The sequence below is a fragment of the Bradysia coprophila genome, assembly GCF_014529535.1.
Source record: "Bradysia coprophila strain Holo2 chromosome X unlocalized genomic scaffold, BU_Bcop_v1 contig_20, whole genome shotgun sequence".
Taxonomy (NCBI): domain Eukaryota; kingdom Metazoa; phylum Arthropoda; class Insecta; order Diptera; family Sciaridae; genus Bradysia; species Bradysia coprophila.
The window spans coordinates 2,605,146-2,620,704 of record NW_023503307.1 but is presented as its reverse complement, the minus strand read 5'-3'; positions in this window follow the sequence as shown (position 1 = coordinate 2,620,704).

Genomic DNA, 15,559 nt, shown 5'->3' with positions numbered 1-15,559 from the left:
TCTTATTTCTGTTAAATAATAAAAAAAAAACAAAAAAAAAACTAAAAAAATAATTTTGCTCCAAAAATCAATCATTTTTTATACCACACAGTAGGGACAGTAGCTGCTAAACTTTCCAAATTTATATGGCAAGTATGGTATCAATCGAAAGCTGAGAGCACTGGCTATACTTACGTTAGTTGAGGTTACCCGACCTTTTTATTTAAATTTGGTTCAGCCCCACCGTGATCAATGTACAATGTCTCTACTTTGCTAAATCAATTGTTACACGAAACTTACCGACAAGCCGATTTGGTACAAGTTGAGGCTGAAGAACAGTGGTGTCAGAGGATTGGAGAGTTACCTGAGGAGTCGTTACGACCATTACAGAGTGCATGGGAAAATTTTTGAAATAACCAGAAAATTGGAAGTAATACATTCATGGCATAATGAGAAAATTGACAAGGATCGGTTGCTGGCAAATTCAACCGAAGAATCTGGTTCTTGGCTTCAAGCTTTACCATCACCGCAGCTTGGTACACATTTAAACAACGACGAATTTAGAGTAGCGATCGCATTACGTCTTGGTTTGCCAATAGTACAGCCCCATAAATGTGTATGTGGATCGAAATTAGACAAATACGGTAGATAGGGTTTATCTTGCTCCACAGCTTGAGGAACACTATCACGACATCGAAACTTCAACAATTTAATGCAACAAGGATTGAAATCAGCAGAAGTTCCTTGTTTACTTGAACCACCAGGATGTTCCAGACCAGATGGGAAGAAACCTAATGGCCTCAGTCTCTTACCTTGGACCAAATGAAAATCACTGTTATGGGACTATACTTGTGCTGATACTTTTGCGTCATCGTATATAAATCGAACTTCAAAAGAATTAGGTTGGGCAGCAAAACACGCGGAAGAAAAGAAGTACGAACACTACGTCGATTTGCGAGAACAATTTATTTTCATTCCAGTTGCCACAGAGACGTCCGGTGTGTTTGGCAAAGAAGCAATTAAACTAATAAAAGCAATTGGAAGCAAGATCGCTGAAGTTACTCATGAGAAAAGAGCGACGAGTTCTATGTTCCAGCGATTAGCACTCTCAATTCAGCGTGGAAATGTTGCATCGATTCTTGGTACAATTCCACCTTCCAAGAACTTGGCAGAATTATTTTATTTATAAATAATGTAAAATACTGTTAAATAAATGATTAAAATAGACTCAATACCGCACGTCCGTTGCGCTTATCGGTGGAATGAAGAAATAATCACGTCACCTATAGGTTAGTGGTACTAGACCAAAAAACGGCCCAATGAAATGATTAGTAATATTAGTGATAGTATAGACGTATATAAGTAACATCATTACTAACGTTTCTAACAACAATCAAATGCAACACTCGTTACAAATAATTTAATTTTAATTTACAAAACATGCAACTTATACCATCACCTAAATATATTTAACAATAAACTCAACTATTTTGTTATGCTTAACGCAGCAAGTGGTCTTCAACATCGTTTTTATTTGAAGAGAAAAAAAAACGTTTTTCATAGAACGATATCTTCATTATACTACATCTGAATAATAATAATAATCGCTTTGTCATCAAATAAACAAAAAATATATCTTACCAGACAGAGACTCGATTAATTTTATATAAATAAGTTAATTAAAGCAATTTGGAGGTTGTAGCTCGTGCTCTCGACTATTTCTTCTTGTTTATTTTTTTTATTTATATTTTTATATGTATAACATTTCGGGACACAATGACAATAACATCAAGAACAGAAAACATATCGATTAGTGAAAAGAACAGTATGAGGAATAAACAAATTGAGATGATCGTTTTCTTTGACAGACCCGCATATAACCGACATGATGCAGCCAATTATATTCAGAAATCGATGGGTGTTCGACGAAATTGATATTAGGAAATATTAAGAGAAAATTTAATAGGAAAAAAATGTACGGAATACGGATGTACATTTATGATTTTGTAAGAAAATAAAACTTTGCGGAACAATATACTTTTGATTATAGTTGTTTTCGATATAATCTGACCACGAACTAATTAACCATCTGTATATTCATTGAGTCTCTTATTTCTTTTGATCTAAATATATGAATTAATCACAGATTGACAAAAAATCTATTACTTCATTAATTCAAAAATTTATTTCGTTCTTCAAAATCAAACTAAGTCATAGTTCATCGCTTATAGTAACCGAGGGTAAATTTTAAGGTTTGATAACAGACGAGACATGTAGGGATATTGCGATGGAAGATTAGCAAAACTCGAAATATGTGAAATAAAACCAACAAACGTTTGCACACTTGAGGCAACATAAAGATCGTCAGAAAATATTGTAACTGGGTATTTGCAGTGGAATCACCTGGTCCTTGGGGAAGGGAATCAATGGATTTATTGAGCAAGATTGTCTCTAATCTGATTCGCATAATTGGTGAACCGAAGTCTAGAAATTAACTGTTTCAGAGAGTTTCACTCCAGCATCCTGAAAAGCACCCCAATGGAGGAGGTATATCTCGTTCAGTGATGTTCTTTTCTTTTTCGTTTTTATTTTGATTTTAATTGCTTGTACGTGATCAGGTTTACTGTAGAATGAATGGAAATAAAGTTTGGATTTTAGTCCTTGTTTCATAGTTTCAGGGGTTTCAGGTGAGTCGAAAATTAGGTGATTATTGTACACCTATAAGTACGTCTAATGACAAGTTATACAACAATAAAGGGTACTTCAAACTGATTTCTCTCCACCAATTTTTCTGTACCAATTGCAGTGATAAAAGATTTTTTTAAAGCTGAAAGAAAAATTTTAGATAATGTTTTATAGCTCAACATTTACGTGGCATTTTCAAATAGTAAGACATTCAGTTTTTAGTACAATATTCAGTGTATTCAGTGTACATCACAACCTGTACTACAACCCGTAAGGGTTGATGGTTTAACGCTAATACCGAGTAATACAATTTCTTATTCTATAACTGGCAGTTGGGATGACGAAATTCTTCAAACATTGTTCTGATGTCGTGTAGTATCGCGGACATGGGACCGAGCAAAATGGCGGTGTTCCTGTCTCGCCTGGTGGACACACTCTCTCGTGTGTGTCGGGAATGATGCGAGAGCAGAATGGTTCATACTCACCGTATTGTGCATTGGGACAAGGAATTCGTTGACAATCTGGCCAGTTTTTAGTACACTGAGTGGCTATAATGCAAAGTTCTGCTGAAAATATTATCTCATTAAAAAAGTGTACACTAAACGAGATCTACAGATCTACTCAACTGGAAATTCGATCGCTGGCTTTAATGGCTAAACTATAAATGTCAAATATATTTTTTTTTATTGTTTCAGTATACCATCTTGCAATGCACTCTCTCCATATGTAACTTTCATTAAAAATCCTTTTCCAAATATTATACTTTCCATTAAAAAAAATCTTAAGAGAAATGTTTTAAGTGATATCTAATCAACTGTCTCGTGCCACAAACAACCATCATGTGACCAAATACAATACGGTTTTTTTTTGCTTTACTTAGATTACACACATAGATATCCCTTTTTTGCCTTTCAAACAAGTGCATGCCGAAAAATCAGTGTCCTTTATTTATTTATTTTTTGAAAGCATACTCATTCAATGACTGTTCTAAGAAACCGCACCTGCACTTGAGATGTTGTATATTTTTTGTTCCTCCTAAATTTATTTATTTGGAAGGATAATACCAATATCTAAAAGTATAATGTTGGCGCCAGGACAATTATATTGTTTTAAGCTATCGTTGACAATATGCTTAAGATAGAGTTTCCCATCTATTTTTTTTTTTGGTAAATTTTGATTCAGCAATATTAATTATATTGTCCTCTGAATGTTGCAATGTTACGAAACATTTTCATGGAATCGTATACGGAACGATATAGAGATATTCCATCGTGGTTAATGTTTCACGCAAAAGTAATAAATAATGACCATTCAACAGGAAAACAGGATAAGTTAATAAAAGTTGTTATTAGTATCGATATTTATGTTGTGCATTGTTTCATTCATTTACTTTCGTTTTTATTATTTTCTCATGGTAGCAGAAGTTTGCAATTTATTACAAGAAATGTAGCCGTAAATATAAGAACGTTTGTTGGTATTTCTCTTGAACATTTATGGTGGTAATAATGGGGTAAAACACATTTTACGATATTCTTAATATCAGCGTCAACAATAAGTTATTACCGCAACATAATTTTACATTTATTGTGCACGACACTCTCTCTTCGCTCTCTACGAATATACTTTTCAATGATTGAGTAAAACTATCGCAAAACTGGCAAGTGAGAAAAATATTAATTTCGTCAATAGGACGGACGTCTTCGAATTGATTGTATTGTAATTTACCTGGGTATTGGCAGTCTAGGTGGAAGCTGGCTGTACTATTAGTAAAGATTACGACACAAATCTATGTATTGAAAAATGATAGAGAAAAATGAGATGGCAATTCGTGATCTTTGTTTTTTCATAGAAAATTGACGGAATCTACAGAGTATAGGACAGTGCCAATACTCATTTGTCGTTACATTTTTGGTATAGGACATGGTATGAGACATATGGTTTATAAAAAAGTGACTGCACTATAGTCGACAGCGATAACAAAAATAAGAGGATGTGCTATGCTAAATTCAATGAAGTAAAAAAAAGTTTGTAATCTATGTAATGATTGCGGTCTGCGTCTTTCGAGATTATTCATCCAATTTTCAAAACTTCTTCGGAAATTAAATAACAACATCGACGTCCCGTGCACATTTGTCTTGAACTTTCGATTTTAATTATTTGCATGATATAAACGAGTACACATATATATGAAGTGTGTGTTCGTCAAAGAACACCTTTACGCCTAAAACGGTCCAAAAATAGCAGATGTTTTTTTTAATATTAAAAAACATATTTAAAGAAAGAACAACCAATTTTTGATTCGTAATTAAAAATCTCTTCCGTGTAGTTGGTACTGGTACATATAATTTGAATAAATTTTAATATCGAAAATGTCTGTTGATTGATTCATATCACGTAAATATAACCATGAAAACGGCTCTCAAAAAATTATGACAGAGAACATACGTTCCGTTGTTTCAAAATGTTATTTGTGTTCGATTTTAAACACAAAAATTTCTATTGTGAGTATTATACAATTCCTATTTCATTATGCAGATGAAAATTCAATTATTTTCTTTCAGTATAACGTCATTTGATTGGATTCTTTCATTATTTTTAACAGGTTAGACGCACATTATTTACATAATTGAGAAAATATCTTTCAACACAATTCACTTCAGACAAAAAATATTTGCGTTTTCATAATAAATTATGTCAACGGAAAACTTTGCCGTATATAAATATCGTTACAAACAATAAAAAGAATATAAACAAAAAAAAACGGCTTCAATATACATGCTGTAAATCAAAAATTGTCCTATTAAACGTACCGAAAGAAATCTATTGGCTACCGAAAAATCTATGCTATCATTATGCCGAAATCAATGTTTTGGACGTCGTGTACGTGTACATTTTAATGCAAAACACCAAATAGGTGTAACCCCAACTGAAAAAAGGGACGGTTAACGACTTTGAACAGAAAAACACAACATTTTTTTGCCATACTAAGATTTATGATTTGAAACGAAATTGATTTTATCTGTGGGATTTCGATGATTTTTACAAAACTCTCAATTGGGCTTCCAATCTGCCGATGAAAATATTATTATTGAAGAGGAATCGCCAGCTCAATAAAAATCGGCATCGACAAGAGGAGATGAATATAAAATTGTCGTTTTTATTTGTTGCTTTTGAATCGGAAAATAATATGCAGCAAAATATTAAATCTTTGATTTTACTGCTCCGAAACGTTTTTACGGCACAATTGATCGACATTTATTCCTTTACTATTTGATTTGGGTTACAGGATAAACATATGGAGGCATTTCGGTTTTCATGCGTTCGCAAATAAAATAGTTCGAGTTCCTTGTTTGTATTGGTTCATTGAGACCGACAAATCCTGTTATATGGATATAAGAGTCTTTCTCCAAGATAAGATTTGTCTCCTTGCCAAGTCAATTATTTCTACAGAGGGATTCTTTTGAATTTCGACTGACCGAAATCGGCGCTATTTATTCCGGGACTTTTTTATATATGCCTAGTTAGGCCTTGGTGCCTAGGCCCCAAAACCAGTCTCAGATAATTTTGATCTTCCACACCTGGCTGGTGGTCAACGGTGCGAAGTCGAAAAATGGGGTTTCGTAATCCGGATTTCATTTCCGTAAGGTTTCGAGGACACTGGCGTGTATGGGTTCGTTGGAAAGCTGAGGTCGAGTACTCCTGGGGCAAATAATAACTTCATAGAATTTGATGATAAACGGCCGAAAATATGACTTCCGGAAAATTTCTGAAAATCGATGTAACCTCGGTGAACTTTGATGAGTGCTGTGACCTCACTAATGCAATTATTTTATTAAATTATTACTTATTATGAATGTGTAGGACCTCAGCTTTACAGCGATACCCATATTTAGAAGTTTGGCACGCGACTACGTAACAGATGAAAACTGTGTGTTTCACTCCGCCAAACTACTAAATATGCGTATCGCTGTAAAGCTGAGGTCCTACACATTCATAATAAGTACTCGACCTCAGCTTTCCAACGAACCCATACACGCCAGTGTCCTCGAAACCTTACGGAAATGAAATCCGGATTACGAAACCCCATTTTTCGACTTCGCACCGTTGACCACCAGCCAGGTGTGGAAGATCAAAATTATCTGAGACTGGTTTTGGGGCCTAGGCACAAAGGCCTAACTAGGCATATATAAAAAAGTCCCGGAATAAATAGCGCCGATTTCGGTCAGTCGAAATTCAAAAGAATCCCTCACAGCTATTGTTACAGTAAGTCTAGGGACATACAAAAAGGATGACCACAATTCAGTGTTGCCATAGAGAAGTCTAATTGGGATGGCTAGCGTAAGTTAACCTTCCTAAAATGCATAATTTTCGAGGTACAACTTTGTCTTGCAACACTGAATTGCGCACGTCCTTTTTGAATGTCTGCCTTTCTTCAACAATAATTTTCACTCAATGTATCCAACGCGTCCAGGCCCGAACTGGTTATATATGTGATCCCGACAAAACTCGGTTGTGCTTAATTATTTATTTATCATTTAGAGCGCCTTCACTCTTAATGCTTGGGTGCACCTTTAAGTAGATAGAGCAGCCTGGCCCTGAACGCGTCTTTATCTCGTATGAGCAGAGCAGTATTTACTTTTTATTTACCTTTATTGGTCTTTTACTCGGCGAAATCTCTCAGCTCGTTGTTCTATCGATTCAGGATTTAATTGCAAAGAAAAATTAAACAATTTTCCATCTCTGACCGATTAATTCAAATTTAAATTACGTTTTTTTCTCTCTTCTCCAATATTATTTAACTACTTGCCCGCATTAGTGATTCGAGTATTTAAAACTGACTGCACTATATATAAACAGCCCAATCGATTATATATAAAATATAGCATCACTTGTATGCAAATGCTAATTATGCACACCCACTTGTTAATTTAAAAATCAACCTAATTGATACCGCAAACAAACAACCTTTTTAACAAATGTTAAAACAAATGTCAAATCAAATCGATTGAGATGTTATCAGTAATGCAATATTTTGCATATTTGCGCTTTGAATTCAATTACAGAATTTGCACAAAAAACGTCTTAAATCGTCGGTATTTGACAGGGATTAACACATTCTGTAAACGTTTGATCATATTCATATATGCATGGCATATACACAAGCATATATATGGAGGTTTGTTTTTGCCATTAGGTTGAGGAGGTACATTTTTGTAGAGATGTACGTACAGGGAATTGGCTTAATACGATTTCCATTCGGAATGGATTTATAATTTAAAAATTGTTTTGTCAGGTTTGTAGTTTTGTGTGTAGCCGATGTAAAGTCATTTAGAGCACGAGATTATTGTGCGAGTCTTAAAATCATAAAGAAAAATATTTAATGATTAAACTTGTAACTTGTTTACTTGTAAGCCCGTTCGGTAGCACGTTCGTTTCATAAGTATAATTGACAATTATTGTTAAGAAATTTACATATAAATGCTCATAGCCTTTTAAGAGTTTTTTTTATATTTTTTCTTACTTGCTTCTGTATTGGAAGTAGCAAATTTACTGTGTAATCTTTTTAATTTCTTGAAATTCGTTCTGTTTATAACACGGGCTGACATTCTGAATATTATTAAGCGTTTCAGATTTTTGTATTAATTACCAGTATACGATCTGAAACGAATACATAAAATCGCACACAGTTTACCATCATGTTCGAGTTTTATCAACGCCGTGCGTTGGTTTTATCCAAAACAGTTGGACGGGATTCTCTGTCGTAGCATAATGAATATAAGTATAAGACAAATCGAAAAAAAAAATCTATTGGAATTAGTTTCCGGGACGGGTAGTCATCTGTTACAGAGAGCGACGGTCAACAGAAGCGCAGAGCTTTGGTCAGTGTTGACTTAAATTGCAAAATGTACTAATTCTCTAGCAGCAAAGGAAGTAGAAGATTTTGTATTAAACTCTATGAGATACTTCAAACGAAAGAAGGGACAGATTTTAGGATTAGATTGTTTTAATGTGTATGTCACTTGCAAAATGTTACTCACAGAAATGGATGCCTTGTTACAGCCTATATGAGGGCGTTTTTTGTTGATATCGTTAAAAAAATCCTTTCTGAAAAGTGTGAAACGACAAGAACCACCACGACTGTGTTAACCATAGAACAAATTAAATTTGTTTGTGACAGTTTGACAATTTCTGAGATCGACATGTGTTTTCCATTGTGCAACAAAATCAACACAAATTTTCAATTTCAGTAACTCAAAATTGCTCGTGTTATAATACACATCGTGAGCCCAATCAAGTACTTCGCACCGAGATTCATACAACGTTTTATGCAACATAGCGATCTAAAGTTCGCAGTTTTCGAACGTTCACGCTGTAAGAGCGGTCGAAATTCAAAGTGGAAAGTACGGTGGTCTTTCTAACGTTGCGTCATTTTCATACAATGAAGCGTTGAAATGCATTTTTCGGTTCATTTTTTCATCGAATCGTTAAAATTCAAATTTTAGGCACACTTGCGGCGTGAATTATGATCTCGAGTTACATAAATTGATTTTAAAACCAAGCAATTGAAAGTTTTGAAGGAAATTCGGTACGTTTCGGTACCTAGTCAAGCTACATTAAACTGGACAACTTAAATGACAAGTCAGTCTTCCGGTTCGTTTTACGCGTTTAATGGGCATGTGAACAATCAGATTTGTCCGTTTTGTGCAAGGTTGTGAAAGAACAGGTTAAGATACTTACGAAGGCGGGTGAAAATCTTGACAATTCAGACATGCATGTTTGAAAAGTCAACTTGAAAACAATTTTATTTTTTTGTCTTAACCTGTTCTTTCAGTCCCTTGGTTTTGTCAAACCACTACGATTACAGCTGGAGTTATAGCGATAGACACTCAACGTATGCGTGTCAAAGCACTTCTGTTTTATTTGACTACCGGCAATCACAGAAGAGAAAGAATTAACGAATGTGAAAATTTCTGTTAAAAATTCTTTTTAATTAAATTAACGTTTGTTATTGAAATAAGAAAAAGAAAAACATTTCTGGTATGGATGTTGTAATTATAATAGTTTTCGATTCACCTGCGTAATTTGAATTATTTAATGTCTCAACTTTTTTTTGACACAACTCATTAATTGCTGCAGCAGATGAAAATTTATAACCTTGCTGTTGAGGTTGTTAACTCATTTCATCTGTTCGTGGTGCAATGGAATTGTGGACGAAAATAATCGTAAATTGGCTACGTTATAATACTGTGACTGCTGTGAAAGCTAGAATGCTCCGTGATGTAACGAAACTAAAATATTTATGACAAATCGGGTAAAGCACATCATGTCATTACTTCCATCTCGGACCGACTCCATGTAGAATAAATAATAAACCAACGAATTCAATATGAAAACATTTAGTCGCGTGGAATAAGCGTGGCAAAATATAACAAAACAACTCCGCCTAGATACTGCTTATCTTTTCTACCAGACATCAAAAATGCCAATAGAAGGGGAACAAATACCAAAAGACCATTTTCAACATAAAACATAATCAGTAATAAAACGCGAAAACATCTGCTTCGTACCGTCAATATCTATACTCTACATACTATAATGCATAACCTTGCTCTATACAAAAACACAATACCCCAAAAAGTTTTATTTGAACATTCTTCCCCGAGTTCGATAATAATACAAGATATATATGTGTGTAGTGTGTACGTATATATATGGCATCGCTTGTTTTTATTCCGTACCGTCGATCCGCTGGTAATTTTTGGTACCTTTCCTACGGTGTAATGCCATACATAAAATATATATATATATATACCATATATACCATATTTATATGGTACAGGCATGCATTCACATCCATTTAATGCATCTATAAGTATCCAACATAAAAATATAGCACAGATTTTGATAAGTATGACATAGGAGGGATTAGCCAAAAATTGTTATTTGCCGGTTCAGAAAAATAAAATCGAAAAAATTATAACACAAAGACTACCTCTCATAGCACGTATAATGTTATTATAAATTGTGTTTCTAGCACACAACGAACCGATCATTTATTATTCATTTATAATGAGATTCAGTTTGCTAGAACCCTTTGCTACACTGGGCAAAAATAAAAATAAAAAAAAAGAATTTCAAAACAGAGAATTAGATCTCGTTATGCAAATCTGGTTAAAATTCACTATCATCATCCTTGAATTAATTTTTATTTTAATTTTTTTTATCTTTTTATAGAATGTTCTCGTTTGTAGGGAGGGATTTTGTAATTCACAAAAATTGCTTTGGATTTTCATTTTTTTATTTTAATTGATATCATCTAGTGTCGATGTTCAACGATTTTAGCCGTTAGCCGTAACGGAACGAATAAATTCCAGTCTTTAATTTTATATCATATGCATACAACAGAAATTGCATAGTAAAGTATTCAGGACTCTTCTATGACCAGTAATGTGAGAGAAAAGCCTTAGGCTAAAAGTTTGTTGGTATAAGAGGGATGCTGATTTATTGTTGTCATATACTCACATGTTCGACTCGTAGTTTTTTTTTTCAGGAATAGGAACAATGGGATAGACTGCATATCCTTAGCCATTGCTTCAAGTATATGATAACTTGTTTCAAAGAAATTACAATTGATACCATATGCGTTTCTAGTTCATGAGCCATATGCAGATACTACAATTATTTTACAATTACTTGCAACTATAATTACATCCTAACTTGTCGGTGAACGTGTTCCTTCGTTACATTCCGATGAAAATGTACCAGAAAATGGTAGAAAAAATTAAATAACTTTTTCGTAACCAATCGAACATGTGAGTCTCAACAAAACAATTATTGTACACGTGAGCCACACAAACCCATCCACATACACAGTTTGGTTTATCGTTGTGCACCCCAAAATAAATATTAAATCATTCTTATGTGAAGCATTAAGTTCCAGCACCCTAAAAACGAAAAATTATAAATAACAAACTATATACCGGCATATTAACCGTGAATTTGCACAACAATAATGTTGGATTTTTCAAAGTTTTTGTTGTTGTTAAGAACGGGATTGATGGACTCGTTTTTCATTTTATCAAAATTGAAATGAAAAATTAAATTTTGTTTGTGTTACCCAAGTGTTAAGATTTTTTTTGTGTGTGCTAACATATTCTATATACTAAAAATAAGGTTTAGTTTTAAGTAAAAAAATAATATCCTTGGGGTCTTAAAATACAGGATTGAGAGATACCTGAAAATAAAATTTAATAAAAAAAAAAACATCATTCATGTACTATGTGTACGTATATGCGCATTAAATAGATAAAATAGACCATTTGCCAAGTTGTCTCCTTCTCTATAAAAATTTTCATGTTTGTCGCCATTAAATATTAAAATTTTTAATGTCCTGACTTCTTCCTCTGTTTCAACCAAAAAGAAAAAACAAATTATACAAATCGTATGGCACACCATAAATAATAAAGAACCAACAAGTCAAGGAAATATTAAGAATTTATTTTCTCTTTTTTTTCTGTTGGTAAGTGTTTTCAAGTGTAAAGTAATATTATAAATATAAATTCGAAACACACTTGGGCACACATGTTATCGTAGATTCATTAGAAATTTTTCACAGAAATGTTCCGATTTTATTTAATAAAAAATTATTAACTGAAAGATGGGTAGCACAGACTATGAAATGGAGCTCAATTTATGTAATAAATGTACTCAATCCGAGATAGAGTCTAGGGGACATTCAAAAAAGACGTTTGCAGTGATGAGAGGGTACCGTCATTCATTGCTTCATGTAAAAATAAATACTAAGAGAAAAGATAAACAAACAAGCGCTCACTTGGAACCACTTTTCCATTACAAGCGATAACTTCAGTTGTGGACTTTAGATTCAGACTCAGACGATGGACAAATATTTGTTATTTTGGTTGACAAAGGATTTTCAAAAAGAGGATTTTCAAATATTGTCAAGGATTTACCAATGGCCGAAAGCACATGAACAATTTTGCGTTGATGGGATCGACAATTATGTTGCGTTTTTCATTGTTTAGCCTGTGGTGAATATCGGATTAAAATGCGAAAACGAAGCATAATTTTCTACGATTTTGCGGATTTTCTATAAATTTGAGGATTTTCTTTGGTAAAATTTTGATGGATTGTCTTTTGACTGACAAAGGATTTTCTATGAATATTTGTACCTCGGACTGAGACACTACAGCTAGGCTTATGTCAAAAGTCTACAAAGTCACCATACTCACGAACTTTACAAATCATAATGGTTTACCCCTATTGTGTTGATATAGATTCTACGACTGGAGACCTTCTAAACTCTATGTTTTTAGCGAATGGTTTTAGTGACAGTTTTGATTTTATAGACGGCATCAATCAGTGCCGCCTTTTCCATATGGGCCAAATGGGAAAATTCCCGTGGCGCCCGAAGTGGAGCAGAGGAAAATGGCGCCCGAGATCCTTAAAAAAAATTAGCTTTACTAAATTGGCGCCTATTTTTCCAATTGTCCGATGGCGCCCGAAAGCTAAAAGCGGCACTGTCATCAATGCATTCTTGAGAGTGCTGACGTCTAATGTGAACGTCCCCCTAATTTAAGTCAGAGTTTTTCTATGTGCTTCTAGACATACTCATCATTTCACAACGGGATTAAACCAATGAAAATCTACAACTGTTTCGCTGAGATATCGTCCAAATTTTTAAATTTTTAAGTATTGAAGATTAATTTTTTTGACTAGTTGCAATACACCCGTTTCAACTGTCACGAATAGATCGAATTTCTTCGAAATAAAATTTCATGATATTTGAACATATTCGGTGAAAAAAATCATTATTTTAATCTCCAAAAATTCCTATTCGACAATAGCGAAGGATATGTCATGTTATATATGCATAACACACTTGAATACATTTCGTATAATAGTTGAACGAACGATTCGAGATTATATTTAAACATGTGTGCAGTTTCCCATTGAATTTTTCAATTTAATTATAAATTTGACTCTTTTGTTGTAACGCAATTAGCCTGAAATTCTAAAGACGAATTGGTTTCATTTCATTTTTCAATTTTTCGTATATCGAACCTTTGCTATAACACATCATTAACCTCGCCAAACACGTATACGCGCTATGAGGACTTATTTAATGTGTGATATCCCGAAAATGTATAAGTATCCCGAGGTCGTAAGTGTGATGTACCAATAATTACATTTTATCGGAAATGTGCTTTTTAGAAAAAGCGGTACAGTTGTTTTTGTATTGTACGGTCCTATATGGTGAAATGATCGAAATTTATATATTGCATGGTAAACGAGAGAGCACATTATAATATGTTATGTATGATGTGGGAATATAACATATGGTTTGTCCGTTACGTTTTTTTTATACGTTATATTGCATTCGAGGAATGATGTTTAAAGTAGATGTGAACAGTGCGGAGGATATATCGCATTATGTTCGAATGTTTAATTTAACGAAAATATTTACTTTTATTAAAATATTCGAATTGTTTACATAGGATTTCAATTGTATTACGTTTTATATAGAAAATAATAATAAATTAGAAGTGCGTAGTGAGTCATGCATTGATCGATTCGCCACAATTTATTATTGTGTTCTATGTAACGCAACAAAGGATATTCTATACCATTATCATACTCGTTTTGAAAGTATTATTTTACGCAAAATTTTGCAACATTGTAATATATTGAGGTCATTACAAGACACAATTAAATGCAAAATTTGAGTTAATATAGAATGTTGCATGGTACTGACACTTCTTTGTTATTATCATATGAAATGAAATGTTGAGGCAGCCTCATATGCTTAAGTATTGATTCCTCCTACATTACATTAGGCAACAGAGGTCATGTACACGGATGGTGACATAGTGCGTTGAATCTTGGTGCCATGAATATGGAACACACCTCCGTTCGTCCCTGTGACGTACGTCTGTGTGGAGATGTAACCCACTCGAATATTTGACAATGAAAGTGCACCGATCCGGTCGGCCGTTGGTGTGGTCAGGTATTCAGACCTTCTGAGTTCAAATAACAACTCGATTGGTCTCGATCACCTATCTGTGGTTCAGACCAGTAACTTTTTTTTGACTGTGTGGGTGAAATTTTTTCTGGTCTGGACCACAGATAGGTGATCGAGACCAATGGAGCTGTTTTTTGAACTCAGGAGGTCCGAATACCTAACCACACCAACGGACGACCGGATCGGTGCACTTTCTTTGTCATATATTCGAGTGGGTTACCTCTACACACAGATGTCACTGGTACGAACGGAGGTGCGTTCCATATTCAGGGCACCAAGACCTATCCAACGCACTATGTCACCATCCGTGTACATGACCTGTGTTGCCTAGTGATTATTTGTTGTTTCTACAATGTTCGAACAAGTAAATTTTTGCAGAATAAATCTAGATGGTCGAAAGTTAAACCACAGAACTTACAACATAAATAGACGGTTTTACTTCCGGTTTTTACTTTCTATTCGACATTATGGTATAGCATAGCAGGATAGTTCTGTCAAATGCAAAGTAAAAAACCTTAAACGTAATGCAAATCTTCAGCGGATCACAAATATGAAGCCCTAGTTTCGGGTGATCTAAGTGCAGCGTCATATTTCGTTTAATGTGGCGCTAAGGATATCTACAGCATTGATTGAATGTGGTGAATATAAATGTTGGAAAATTATTTCTTTAAAATTCTTTTGAAATCTATTGCTAACATGAAGTGAACCTGTGATTTGCATTACCTTCAGTGGTTTATATACTTCGAAGTTTCATGGAATTTCCAATGAGTCACACTAAAAATTTGCATAAAATACTGTTGACCGATTGTTTCTATATGCATGTTCCTTCAGCTAAAGACAATGGCATACAGAAAG